This window comes from Teleopsis dalmanni, chromosome X, assembly GCF_002237135.1.
Source record: "Teleopsis dalmanni isolate 2A chromosome X, ASM223713v2, whole genome shotgun sequence".
Lineage (NCBI taxonomy): Eukaryota > Metazoa > Arthropoda > Insecta > Diptera > Diopsidae > Teleopsis > Teleopsis dalmanni.
This window is the reverse complement of record NC_051848.1, coordinates 93262462-93278127: the sequence shown is the minus strand read 5'-3', so window position 1 is coordinate 93278127 and position 15666 is coordinate 93262462.

Sequence of the window (15666 nt, the reverse complement as noted above, 5' to 3'; positions counted from 1 at the left end):
CATTCGACTACTCTCGATTTGTGTGTGAACTGCTGCTGTCAAACTGATTCAGTCAGAATCGGAAAACGAAACAACAACAAACACTAACAAACACCAACAAACACCAAACACCAAAAAAATAAAGTACGACAATGCAAACAACAACAATAACAACAAGAAGAAGTATAACAACGGCAAAATAACAGCCGAAGTAGCAGCAGCAGCAGCAGCAGCAGCAGAAGTAATATTAATACCAAAAATTCTGATTGATACTGAAGAAAAACGTGAAGTTCAGCGTGAGTGAAGTAGCGTTCGTACTTTTTGTTTTTGCTGCTGTTGTTGTTTTTGTGTGCTGTGCGATTTGGCTGCGACGTCAGCGGCAGCAGCGACAGCAGTGACAGTAGTAATGGAGTTATTTGTTGGTGGTGGGTGTCGTTTTTGGCCTTTTTCCTTTCTTTTTCTTTTTCTTTTTCGTTTATGTTATGTTATTATGTTATGTTTTATATTTTATATGTAAAAAAATTCTATGTTGATTTTCACGCGTGTAAAACGAATAGCATTTGTTGGCCGACGCAATTTCTACTTGGTAACGTAACCGCACATCCGTCCGTGCTGTCGAACGTTCGCGCTAAATCTGTGGGTTATGCGTGACGCCCAACGAGCACGAAGCGCGTAACGTTCCAACGTTTGAAGCATTGTCGTTGTTGTTGATGCTTGCCTCTCTGCTGTGTAGCTGTTGCTGTCGTGTTGTCGTGCTGTCGTGTTGTTGTTGTTATTATTTGTTTTGATTATTGTTTGATTATTGCGCGTACTCCAAAGAATTTTTCACACAAAACGCTTTGATTGATAAAAAAAAGGAGCAGAAAATCATTTCATCAAATGAAACAAAGAAGAAGTGAAATGAAATGAAATACAAAACAGCTAAACAAACGAAAATTAATAGAAAAATTGTCTCTTAAATTTACATTGTGGCAGCAGCTCAATGTACAGTGTCTGATAATGTAAAAGCAAACTGTTGCTGTTAAGCTAAAACACTGTACTGTAAAGGATAACGAAATGTTAGTGAAAATTTTAAAATTGTAATTAAATTTAATTTTTTTAAAAGCAAAATACTTTTTGTTATTTGTACTAAAAATCACTTCAATTTCAGACTTTCACTGCAAAAAAAAAAAAAAACTCAACACTCACTGTTAAAACAAAAGAACCTGAACAGCTGCAATCGTTAAATCCTATTAGAATTTTTTGGAATATCTGATAGTAAAGTTAACAGCAGAATGATTGAAAGACCGAACATCAATCAAATAAATCGAAGATGGTAGGTGTTCGTTTTGCTCCTATATGCTTTATTGTAGAAGCGAAGATAGTCGCGTCTTGGATTTTCTGTCTTTAAGGGAGATCTTCAGGTAAAGCATATGGTCGGGATATCTTATCCGTGGTATGATAACGGGCCATTATTTGAGCTTAAGTGGGCTTTGCTATATAAGACCATCACTCCAATCTAACATAATCAAGATGTGATAAAGTTAGAGACAAAGTTGCAAGAAACGGAGTAAAACTTTTCCCCAGAAAAATAAACTGTTTTTAGTTGACTAGGTGAGCGTTTCCTAATCATCGGTGGCTAGACTTGCATCACTGGTTCAAAATGTGTTAAATATTTTTCTTAATATTTGAATTTTTCTCATTAGAATATGACTTACATGTTTTTATATTATATTCTTCTATTAATATTATTGATAACCATCCAACATAAGTTAATTCCTCTAAAATGCACATATTAATACAGCTTTCTGTTAACAGCTCATCTAAAACATTGCATTGTAAGCAAAACTATCTTTATATCATTTTCCTTAGATTTAAGAGAAATATTTTCAAATATGTTACGATAACAGCACTGTACACCAATACTTAACAGCTGCTGCGTCAATAAATTAATGTTAATTGCACTGTTACTAGGCGCACGCAAGCGCCTTAACTCATAAAACATATAGAAGAGTACATTACTTTTAAAAGTATATTATAAAGGGAATTGCACTGTTTTTAAAATGTTAATAAAATACTTTTAATGCACTCATTTATTTCATTGCACTCATATTTTAACAGCCCATCGCTACTCGTATGTTTTGTGACAAGCACTTACACTCGTGCATATTTCAATAAAATATAAAAAATTTTCGACTCAAAAAATAAGCCAACAGAGAGCAGTCATCAGTTTTGTGAGTAAAATACCTTGCTACTCTGATGTTTCAAATTTCATTGCGTTTCAATTTCATTAAAACAATTGGAATTTTATAATTCACTCTACTCAACAAAACAACATGACTGCTGTGTTAACTCATATGTGTGTGTGTTTGTGATGTGTAGCTGCAGATTTTTGTTGTTGTTTTTATTTGATTGAAATGTACTCAAATGTGTAAAAATGTTTTGATTTTGCATTGATGAAATGTTGGCAAGGCTTGGTGTATTGCGCGCCTTATTAGTGTAGTTGCTGCCATATGTTGTTGTTGCTGTTGCTATTTTAATAAGAAAAAGGCTGTGTGCGAGAGAGATAACATGTAATAAACATGTTTATCATTCGCTTATTAATGCTAAACTGTTTTAATTTGGTGTTTTCAATATTTGTATTTGATCTCATATTTAATGCACTACAGCGTTGCGTGTTGGTGTGTTGTTCCTTATAAATTTTTGTTGTATTCCAAGTAATTTTTTTTCTTTGGTATGAGAATAAAAAATGATGGGCATATATTTATATTTTTAATTGTAATGTTACATGTTAGAAGTTTTTTAAGAAGATAATATTTTAAACTAAAGCTTTTTTCTTATATACATACATATATATTTCAATTGAACATCTCTTAAGTTTCATGAAACACAACGTCCTACTCCTCATTCCATATTCTTACTTCTTTTTTGTGTTCCATGACGAAAATAATATTTATGACAGTTTAACAAATTTTGCGCTCACTCTTTCTTGCACGCTGCCTGTCTAGATTGGCTGGTTGACATTTTGTCTCGCTTTGTTTATCAGATTCTTGTTTTTTTACTACCACTGCCAGTGTTAAAACTGGTGCTGCTGATGTTTGGTTATTTCTTCTTGTTAGTGTTGTTGTTGTTGTTGTTGTTGTGTTTTTGTTGAGCAAGTAAACAACTATGACAATATATGCTGCTGCTTAACTGTGTTGTGTTGTTTAGCATAAAATGAAATGAAATGAAATGAAATGGGAAATGTGCGCTGTTATGTGCTGTGAATTGCTGAGTGCTGCTGTTGGTTTTCCTTCTCCTTAAATGATTTTGTTAGTTTTATTTTTGTTTTTGTTTTTGTTTTTGTTTTTGTTTTCACTTTGCTTCCCATATTGCTGCTACAAATGCTGTGTGTTTTAGCAAAATTTAAAATTCTTTTTGTCAATTTGATTCCCGTCGCTTCGTTCTTTTTCGTCTTCGTTGTCATTATCGTCGTCAATTTTATCATAGCTGCTGTTGCTCCTTTCGCGTGCTCCTTACCATTTTGCCGTTTTGTGTTGTTGTTTCGTGTGAGTTGTGTTCGTGTGTATGTGTGTTGCATCGTTAGAGGTGTTTTTCACTGCTGACTGTTACTGGTTTTACTTTGTCGTTCTATTATTGTTTTTGCTTTTGCTTTTGTTTGTTTGTTTTTGCTACTGCATTTAAAAGTGTAGTGTAGTGCTTTTGCTGTGCTTAACTTTTTGTTTTTGTTTTTCTTTAATTCATATCAATTGCTGTAGTATTTTTTTTTATTTTTTCTTTTATTTACTAGGTGTTTGACGTTGAGTGGCAGTGTAAGGCAGTGTAAGGCAGTGAAAGGCTGCGGTGTATAGTATACTCTAGTATTTTGCTGTTTATTTGTTTTTGTTGTCCCATTGTTGGTTGTTCTGCGCCTTTCGTCTGTTATAGCCGAGTTAGCTTCTTAAAATTCATTTATTTTATTATGCTAAGCTCACAAGTGCCTTGGTTGGATGGTTGACGATGTTGACGGCGATGCACCCTCGGCGGAGGTTGTTACTTCGTAGACAAAATGTTTCATTCTGGTTACAGCACCTCACCGCGTCGCATAGATTTTAAGTGTGTGTTGTTGTTGTTGTTCGCTCTAGTGTTCTTAAACACCCAAAAATTATATGAACTCTCAATTAAATTTTAAGGTGTGAAGTTGGTGGTTCTGTGCTTCCAGACGATTTTTTATATTATTCTCTCGCCTTTCGCCCTCCGTCTCTGCTCATACGGAAACAAAAGATTGATGGCAAAAAAATATGTTAGCGTCTAGAAATAATCAAAGCTCTGTGGAAAGCGTGGAATAAAAAGTTTGCCAGGACAATAAAATCGATTTTTGATAATGCGAATTTTAAAGCGGCTGCAAGCTTTAAGAAAAACAAATGTACCGTAACCGAATACGTAAAAATGAAAGAAGGGAATATGAGTTTTGAACCTATCTGCACAATAAAATAGGGAATCAGAACTAGCTTGCGTTCGCTTTTGGAGTTATGTATTTGTTTTTAAGCGAAAGTTCATTTTAGAAATGGAATATGGAATAAAATTTTCAAAACCTACTCAACAATAGTCGGCCGAAAAATCAGACTGTGCTCAACGGTCCTTCATGATCTTCCATTTTCAACTGCACATGGATTTTGAAGAAGAAAATCATGCAGTTCTCAAAAGCACATTTCTGGCATATTTTCTTTTAAAAATAGATTAATGACAAAAAAATTAAAAATTTAAGCCTTAATCAATTCCAAAAGAATTTTTGAAATTAGGAAAATCGAAGATATAGTTGAATGTATAATTTAAATTGAAAGTAAAAAAAGTATAAAAAAAGAGTCAAGGATACCACGGTATTGCATTCAGGATGCCACAAGAAAAGATGTTACAGGAAAAGAATATATGTATTCTTAAAAATAGACATAAGCTCAACGATTATCTCAATAAATATCAAGGTGTAGCTTACAAAATATCAGTATTAGAAACTATGTGGATCCACTGCCTTTCACGTTTTGTAACGCCTAATTTAGAGAGATCTTGCCATAAGCATAGGTGTGCGACCAGAGGGGTCTTACTAACTTACTTACTGTTGTCCTCTTCTTTTCTTGGATTTAAACCTAACTTCGCGGCATATATCAATTCAGTTTTAATTTGCATTATTAAGTTCTTTGTCTGTAGTTTTGCGCCATGTTAATGCTGGTGCGCCAGGTCTTCTAGAGCCTTGGGAATTCCATCTGAGTGCTGTTCTTGCAATATGGTTCGCAGGTCTTCAAAGTGTGTGGTCAATCATCGCCATTTGCGTCGACCAATCCGAACTAAAACGGTTTCTTGCTATGTACGGCTCCACAAGTCTTCATTTCTTATTCTTTCAGGTCATCTTATACCAAGTACTCTGCGCAGGCCTTTGTTTATGAAAATTTGTATTTTTGACTCAATGCGGTTGGAAGTTTTCCATGTTTCACAGCTATAGAAGAGAACAGATTTTATGTTTAACTTGAAGATGCGGAGTTTTGTTTTACGACATATTTGGCTCGCTTTCCATATATTTCTCAGCATACCAAATGTAGAGTTTGCTTTGTTGACGTGAATATCTACATCTTCATCAGTGCCACTTTTAGCTATGACTACACTCCCCAAGTAGACAAAGTTTTATACGCACTCTAAGTTCTCTTCGCCCAACTTAAGCACCGGACATTGTGTGGAGCAGCAGCCATTGCTTATTTTTGTTTTCTTTGCGTTGATTTCCAAACTCGCGATTTTGCTGTTGATCACTAGTTCGTTGAGATTCGTTTCAAAATCACTTAATTTGTGACTCATTAGGCATTTGTGATCTGCGTATTAAGATCTTCAAGATGTCCACTTTATACCACGAGTTCCGTTCATTGAAGCACTTATAACTGCATCCAAGCCGAGGATGAATAAAAGTGAAGACGAAATACATCTCTGTCGCACTCCAGTTTGGATTTCAAACGGTTCTGACAGCAAACCATTGTGTAGAATACGGCATTTGAAATTGTCATCGAGTCAAGGATAACGCTACAAGAGATTATGCACAACAATACTCGCCTACGAAATAAACTTTTCTTTAGGCAAGAACTGAAGCCGCACATCATCGTTCCCATCAACACATTGCCCTTTAAACAAATTTTGAAATATATATGGAGATATATAGAATCCCAAGATATATAATATTAGTCCTTGTGGTGAATTAACTGAATCCAAAATTGATGTCGATTTCAATCTATTTTCAGTGAAAACGTTTTCGTGCAGTTCCACGCTTGAAAACATATCAATATGTCTTCCCCGGAGTACACTGTTGTGTGATTGCTCCATTTAAAATATGTGTGACTGTTAAGCAATAGGAGTAATAACTAATCGTCTCGGATAAGATTCGATACATCCTCCGTTCACAATATAACGATTAGCTTATTCAGATTGTCGAAATTTGTGTCAAAAATTAGTGCAAATTAAAAGACCTAACGTATTATATTATTAATTTAAATATGAACTCGAAAATGTAGATTTTCTCCCGTCAGGTGATAAGCATCACAAGAAAACAATATGACACTTCAATTAACTAAAATCACCTCTCAAGAATAGGTAATGAAGATTGTAGTTATTGAAGTGCTCAGAACCCTATTTCAGTAATCAAAGGAAAACTAATAAGTAATTAGAATTTACATTTAGAAATATTAATTTATGTAAGGTGAAGCGAAAAGTTGGGTGAAGGGAAAGTAATTTTTAGAAATAAGAGTGAGGATTGGATTAAACGGAATCATGAAAACTGTAGCTATTAAGGGAGATATTAAAAGTATCTTGTTAAAAGTAGGCTTGTTGGAAGTGAACATTGAACTACATTTTTCACGTGATGTTAAATTTAGGAAAGGACTTAAGGAGGATGTTACGGGTTCCGAGCTAACAGAACACTAAGGAGAGTGCTAAGCTTAATAGATATGCTGTTGGTTATGGAAGATCTGACTAAAATAAGGCAATCACTTTTTGGAATAAATTCCAACCTATTTTGAAACAAATTTTATGGAATTTTTTAACGATGAAAGGAAATAATGTTTTCACTTCATAAATGCGGCTGGTTTGGCAAATAAACAAAAAGGCTTTCCTATAATGAAAAAGCTTTGTTTCCAATGTTTGGAAAGAATTTCAATTTTATTCTTACTTAAAGGATCATAACTTGACTTTTTCCATTTCTATTTCAATATATTGTTTTAACCTTGACATTATGAATATCAAGCAACACCATTCAAATGTCTTTCATGGAACATTACCACCTCTGAATACTTTTGAGGTCATTTTCGATAACATGATGGCACATAACAATCTCTCGATCATAATTTGGCACATTAGTTGAAATTGCGAGGATTAACCACACAAATACGAATCAGACAAATGTCGCAAAAAAAATCAAATAGGATGATGTTCGTGTCCAATTCACATTAACAAAACTAGAAATCACACGTCCGGGAAATTTCTCGCGACATAAAGTTAAAACAGAACATATTGTGTTACTTGTGGGAACGTCTTTTTGAAACCATGATCAGCCACATCCAAATTTTCAATTTTGTGATAAAAAATATGCAATCATTGGCTGTGGCGATTGTAGCTATTAGCATTAACGGTTTGCATCCCATTATTTTTCGTCCGGTACTTTTTAAAGAAGTACCCGTTACGGACCCGTTACGTCTTCAGTAAAAATCCCATACTTTTAAGCTCACCAATTTTTGCATTCATTAGACAGAGAATTATGCGCCATTTGGTGCGTCTTTTTGTTGTTGGTTTTCATGTATAAATTTTTAACTTAAAGGCCCAGTATCACTAACTGGGCTTTAACATATATTGACATATAATGCAGCAAAGAAAGTTGTTCAGAATCGCTATGTACTAAAATCATAAATTGTCATCACCCCGGTTCACCCATTTCGTGCCCATTTCCTGTTTAAAGAACGGCTTTTTCTGAAAATATGAGCTCTCTGAAAGGTTTTAATCGATATCCTGCTAGCTGGCGATTTAAAACACGATGCAAATGAAACACCTGTAGACCATTTTAGTTGCCGCACTGAGTTAAAAGGGAGACGCGGAAAAAGCCTCTTGTTACTCTTATTTACGAAAAGTTCTATTTACTGGGACTCATTTCATGTATAATTTAAAATATCACTAAAATATGAAGGGAAAAGCTTGAATAAAATATTAACGAAAATATTTGAAACTCTTGCTCATCCTTAATCCCTAGTAAGATGGCAGAGACCACGCATCTAAACGAACAGAAACTCAGACAACAGGATGCAGTTATGTATTATACAATACTGTGGAATATGAAGCCTTGGAAAAATTACTGACGAATGCTATGACAGCATAAAGATACTAGGATAATAACATGACCAGTAGAGGCAACTACGTAGAGTAGAGGAAACTACGTTAGAAGAGAGTAACTACAGCTGTGTAATGCTGTGATGACTCTTGGCAAAACTTGAGTGGAAAAATGTAGTAGTTTTTTTCTTTTTCATTTCCAATTCAGAATCCACAGACTTGAGTTGGTTCGCCCGCTGCTACTGTCAATGTTTTCTCCGTTTTTGTACATAAAATGTAGCTACAGTTCGTTGCTGCTGGTGTTGCTGGTGTTGTTGGTGTTGTTGTTGTTTGTGCTTGATGTCCTTGTTGCTGTGAAATGTTGCGCATGCAACTATTACGCATATTTATGATAATCCGATAATTTAACAGAACTTATTGTGCTCATTAGTTTCCGGCTCAGACGTTCTCTTTCATAACTTCGCTTGCGGCGTTGCTGACGGAATGGAGTTGCCATGAAGAAAACAGCGAATACTGAAGGTCTGAGCTGAAATGGTTATATAAAAATGGATGCAGATACATATTATGTATATATGTACATATGTATATATATATATATACATATGTGTTTGAAATGAATACATAAATGTTTTAATTATTAAATGAGAATGTTCCCATATTTCTTATGGCATTTCAGCATCAACTATCAACTGTCAACTATCAACTATCAACTATCAACTCTTAACTGTCAACTGTCAACTGTCAAATTCAAATTCAAACTCAAGCCCAAGCTCAAGCCCAAGCCAAGAAATGTAAATTAAAATTTTTTGATTAAAGAAATTAAATAAATTTTTATTTTCACAAATCAACGCAAAAACTCCTCGGCAATCATTTACGCCAAACCGGCATGTCGTCCTGTAGTTACGGCGACGAACGTATCTTTAAAATGTAGATATGCACACACACGCTCAACACTCCTCACTCCGCCCCAGCGGGACTTTCAGCGCTGAGGGAATCGATTCCCTCAGCGCTGAATGGTAATGCCTAGCGCTGATTATTCAAATGAAACTCCTAATTACTTTAACACGTGCATGTCATTGCGGGCAAGCGCTGAATCGTTCGATTACCTTTTCAAATTTGTAATGCAACATTTCAGCGCTGACATGCTCGCTTACCTTTTCGAATTTGTAATGCAACATATCAGCGCTGACATGTTCGCTTACTTTTTCGAATTTGTAATGGAACATATCAGCGCTGACATGTTAGCTTACCTTTTCGAATTTGTAATGCAACATATCAGCGCTGATATGTTCGCTTAAATTTTCAATTTTACCTATGCTATTAATTTTTAAATAAAATACTATAAATTTTTTTGAATAAATTATATTTTATATTTATGTTTTATACAATTAAAATATTAATATTAACATAAAAAAATATAACATACTTATATAGATGAATATTTTTCTGGAAATTGTTACTAACACCTTGAAGAGATTTCCAGACTCGACTTGATCACTTGTTCCGGCTTACCATCTGTACTTAAAGCATCTGTAAATACAAAAGTATGTTATTGTATACGCTAAAGTTAATTATGTACAATATACCATACCAAAAAGTGCTGCTGTCACATTCTCTAACGCTCTTAAGGACTTCTTGCCTTGGGTACCATTCTCCAAAATTCCAGGAAATTTTTCGCGTAATTGGTTGTTTTTTAATAACGCGTCTCATTGATGCAGTCTATAAATAACGTTATAGATGAAAAGAAATGTATGAATTAGTAAAATTGTTACATGTGAATATATTAATAAGTTGAAACTGAAAGTAAGAAACATATATAATTTAACTTACAACTACTTCAACGGCAGTGATTTCTTCATTAAATTGAATTAAATCCTCCTCAGTTTGAATTGTAAAATTTTCCAATTGAAACAGCTGACTACATGACTACAGCTGATTACCCCTTGCTTTAGAATGACTGCATTCGCAGCACATTGGTCAATTAATCGTTCTTGACGCAGTAGCTTCTACATAATACAAAACAAAAATTACAATTATCATTTTAAATATATTTACTTAATTTTCCATATACTTACAGTGAGTTTATGTGAAATTACAAATTATATTTTATTTAAATTTTTGTTTTTTATTTGATTTTAAAAATTAAAAATTGTTCACTGTTCGCACTTCACTAAAATCAAAAGCAGACTAAATGTATACAATGTAGGCAAAACAAGAAATTCTTAACTCATATGCTTTTCTTCTTCATTCTTTTATAATTTCAACCCCGAAATTGCCTATGTCAAACACAAATGTCGAAAACAAAGAAAAATAAAAACGAAGAGCTATTACCTCCTCGCTTACTTTTTCAGCGCTGGCATAATGGTGCCGCTGGGGCACTCCGCACTCCACACTCTGTACTGCATAGCGCGCACACACGCTCAAACTTGTTCGTTTACTGCCAAATTCCAAATAATAATTTATCAATCGAATTTTACGATCGAACACGTAAAAATTAATGTTGAAAATCAAGCGAGAAAAAATGCTGCTGCAAAGCAAGAGCGAGCGGTAAGACATCAAAAAAATATAAAAAATTTAATAAAATATAAGAGAATTTATAATAAAATTGACAACGAAAAAAAGCGTTAAAAAATGTTCAAATCAAATTAAAGCATCGTAAAAATATTTATGACTGAAGCGGTGCGGTACGGTCCGGTACGGTGCGGTGCGGTACGGTGTGGTGCGGTGCGGTTTAGTGCTTTATTACAGCGCGAAGTAACTGAAGCAGCGTGAAGAAGCAGTAATATGAGCAATATGAGCAAAGCCCATCGTTTCGTCGCATATGTAATATATGCCAACAATAATGTTAAGTAATACAAATGCAACGCCAACAAAAACAAGACAAAGACGAAAAAGTAGAAAAAGTAGAAAAAGTAGAAAAAGAAGGTCTTAACTGGCCACAGACATATCAGATTTTTATGTACATTGGGCTTAATGGATTTATTTAAGAACATCGGCCGGTACACACACTGGCATAGTTTAGGCTATAAATCGTATTAAGGAAGAACCAATAAAACTAAATGAAAAGGATTACAAAAAAAGTATCAAAATACAAATATTATGACTGGCCTGGGTTAAAAATTGATAGCCCTTTATTGCATGGAACTAATGAAACATACTCGTAGACCTGACTCCTTTCTACGGAGAAAAGAGCTTTCTTTAAAAAGTGTATAACGTTTTAATCTCCATATTGATGATGAAAAGAGAACGCAAAAGACAGTATGTGGCTAAAAGTACAGTTACCTCTTTCAGTCACTAAAGCAATGAATGCGTTTCCCTAAGATATGAATGGATGCCTCCGTTATTTATTTAACTATTAGCAATGAATATAACCAAGAGGGGCCACAAGTGAAGTACTTTTTTCTTAGAATATGAGATATAGTGAGGAAATTTACTGATTAGTTCAGTTGAAAAATTGTGTTATTTCTTGATTAATAGTGATGGGAATAACCAGAGGTGGCAAAGTGTTGGCATTATGTGAGAATCTTTTTTAAGAATATTAAATATTAAGCAGAGCTTCTCTGATAATTTCATTGGTATAATCATTTCTTTTGTTCATCAGTGTTTGAAATGTAAAAAAAATTGATTCAATTAATTCATTTCAATCTCCCCAAATGATCTTGTAGGGTGTTTCCGTACTCAATAGGCTCAATATAAGGATATAAGAGGTCGAACATAATTTCCTTCTAATATGAATATAAGCAAATATTGCCAAAACATTAATACCTAATTAACTAATTACTACTACAGAAGAAACAGAACATGAAATACTACTTTCTATCCATATGGAATATGAGTTCCGCAAAAATATTTGAATATTTTTACATTAAATGCTCGGAAAGAAATCATTAGATACAAAGTATTAACCCAATATAGCGGCATACGATTATTTTAATCCTGCAAATAACACTGGTGAATGAATAATGAGCAAGTGAAATTGGATGAGGTACATATTATATTAGCTTCTCTTGTTGAACCTTCAAAAAAATTCGTTTTCATTGGGATAAAAAGTACTATAATGAAATGTAATAAAAGTCTTAAATCTGTTTATTTAATACTCATGTCCACATACAAGACTTCGATAACGCATCCTTGTCGTCAGGTTGTCAACATACAATAATAATTATTATTGATGAATTGGGTGATTTCGCACAGCGATCCATCAATCTATTATTCCAGCTTCATAAAGTTGGAGTAATTCTCTGAGTCGAATTTCCTGAATAAATCAGATTATTAAACCTACTCTACCAAGTCTAATTTCTTCGTCCGATGTAAGATGTCATGTAGGTACTTTTTTTGTGAGTGTAACACTGTCAATCAAGTTCTTCGCATATTATTTGCACTCTTCCCCACAACTTAGTGCAACTTCCAATATATGTTACAGTAATACTTTCAATTACAGCTCTAGAGATGAATTAATGAACTGATATATTGTCACACATTCTGACATAGTTATGATGTAGTTGGAATAAAAATAATAAAATCTATTGTTCAGAAGAAGTATTATCAACTCAACACTGATCAACACTGATAATACTGGTATCATCGGACCAGTATACTCTTTCCAAAACCACTATGTTCAAAAGGAGGAAGAAAGTGTAGCTCTAATAGTTAAATCTGAAAGGTTTTACGTTATTTGAGAGCCATTTCTGAAGAACTCATAAAGAAACTTACCTAATTATTTGAGTGAATGAATAAGCGATATCACAGCGAGTCAATTAGTGGTCTTATTGATGATCAGTATACAGGTATCAAAATGTGCTCACCTATAAAAAGCGAGGTAAGCTTTTTCGACATAAGATACTCGTAAGAATATCACCGTTACTTTCTTTCTTTCTTTCACATAGTAATACATAAATAGTGCAGAATTCCGCATTTCTGACGCACCTTATTTGTAGATATTATTGGAAAGACTATTGATTTCCAATTCTTTCTGTTTTATTTATGACTACATCTTTTAAAGTAGTTTTTTTGAGAGGAGTTAAATGAAAAGGTACTTTGCTTTTTTTGATGTAAACTTTTACCAACAGCTTTAACAAATGGACTATATAAAATACGATCAGTTTGGATCCTCTTCATAATTATTCAGATCTGTACAATTTTATTACTGTTGACGTCGCTATTAGTCTACAACTGACATCGAACTTCTTATAAGATGTTCGATCAAAATGGACTTCAAGTTCGAATAATTTCTTAGCTGGACCTAAGCTATGCACTGAATGCGCAGTGTCAATGTGCACACCATGCCAATTATTAAGAAGCTCACTTTTTCTCCCTAAAGCACATTCCTCATAAGTATACTCTTGTCCAGAAACTGTCATTATCAACATCATTAACAAAGGACAAGCTATTCCACTGGCGTAGTGTATCTTCTTCTGTAATGTATAGGGTGTCATAATCGCTGCAAAACTAAAAAAGCAAATAATTTTACGCATTACAAGTGACTTGATTATTATCGGTTAATTGTTGAATCGTAAAATTTTTACGATCTTTCGCAATAAAAAATTTATTGCAGTGACAAAATATTTGAAATTAGCAAATACAAATGCGACGAGGAAAATAAAATCACAGCACATCAAACGAGAATAGGAGGAGCGACATACACTGGAAATTTAGACTTTATGAGGGTTTGCACGTAAATAAGGGCTTCACTGGATTGACTGATACCGGTTCAAATTGCAATTATTTTTTCAAAGATGTCTTTAAGTTTATCAAGCTTTCTATGCTCCTTTAGTTTTTTATCGACTCATTAACATTCTAGTGTTAAGCCATACTATGCTCAGCTAATATTTTCATTAAATAAGTACAAGCATATCCTTTACGGCTTTTGGGAATTACTTTCTCAGTAGGTACACAGTTTTCCAAAAGAACTCCCAAACATCTTTATGGAAGACAATTAAATTTTAAAGTCATAGTCACCAGACTTCATTAAGTGCGGATTTAAAATATTTTACGTAGCTTTACATTAACACTGGACACTAGTACATAATTTATGACATCATTATTTTGGAATTGAATAGGATTTAATATTTCCATTATACTGCAATCTGACTAAAAATAATTAATCTGTTATAGATATTTTCAACTATAGACTGATATATATGAGACTCCTTCCATAGGGGTATGGAAGGAGTCTCCTTACTACACTTTCTTAATTATTTTTCTCAACCTTCAGACTCTGTTGGTGTACTTAAGAAGAGTTTACCGCCAAATAAAGTGATTTAGATCCAGCACATTCATTGAGGTGATAGTTCCATATATCAAATATTTCATTTATGTATATATTGTTGTAAAAACCGAATTCACGAATGAAATCCGATGATAGTCGATCGAAAACTAATTTTCTTTCAATTATTGTTTGTAAACGTTTTAACACGACAAAAATGATATGTTTATATTGACCTAGAATAAAGATATAGGTGTAGGCTCACAACTATTCTTTATATACAAAAGAGACTAGGGCTAGGGAGTCGGATTTTTGTATGAAAGGCAACAACAATCTTAACAGCGTCACATTTATAGCTGTTATATTCTAAAACGCAGTATTTTTCAGTTACTAATTAAAAAAAGAAAAAGAATAATATCGGTCCACTATGTGATAGATGAGAAGTAATGAAATTACGAAGTAAAATGTAATAAAATGTAATCTTTCGTGCCCGTTGGTAAGCGCAGCTTTCGTTTATACGATTTTCACAATCGACTATATAGCGGAGTATATGTCTTCCTTAATTGTTTACTTAAAAAAAATATGTTTCTCAGATTATTATTAATAAATGAGACATGGTTGGCTGGTTAAGTAAGCAGATATAATCAAAATCATAGCGAGATAGTAGCTCCATGACCAATCTAGACAGTCTTAGGTCAACTACAATTCACGACTAATACTTCAAACTATCAACATAAAATCGAGTAGAAGAAACCGAGCTAATGTTATGCTCACGTCAGTCCGTCGTTCAATAAGAATTGAAATTGTAAGAAATGTTACTGCCCTACATTAATGTGAAAAGTTGGCTAAGTTAGCTGGTGAACTTTGGTAACTGCGAAGACTTCACGTCCAGAACTGGTCGCCGTTTTATACTTTTAAGTAAGAAAAGTGAATATCACTCTTATTCACTTGGTGCCAAATATTTAAGAATATAATAAACATAGGAAAAACAGCTATTATGGCATACGAAAGGCTGTAAGGCTGTAACATATAGTGCTCATGATTATAGTGTTTAGCTGCTACATGAGTCTTCCATATAGGTCTCTATTACACACGCAGTTCACGTAATGCTAATTCATATTGATTAATAATGCAAACGAAGGAAATGTCTTCAAGTTGCAATAGAATCTAGAATG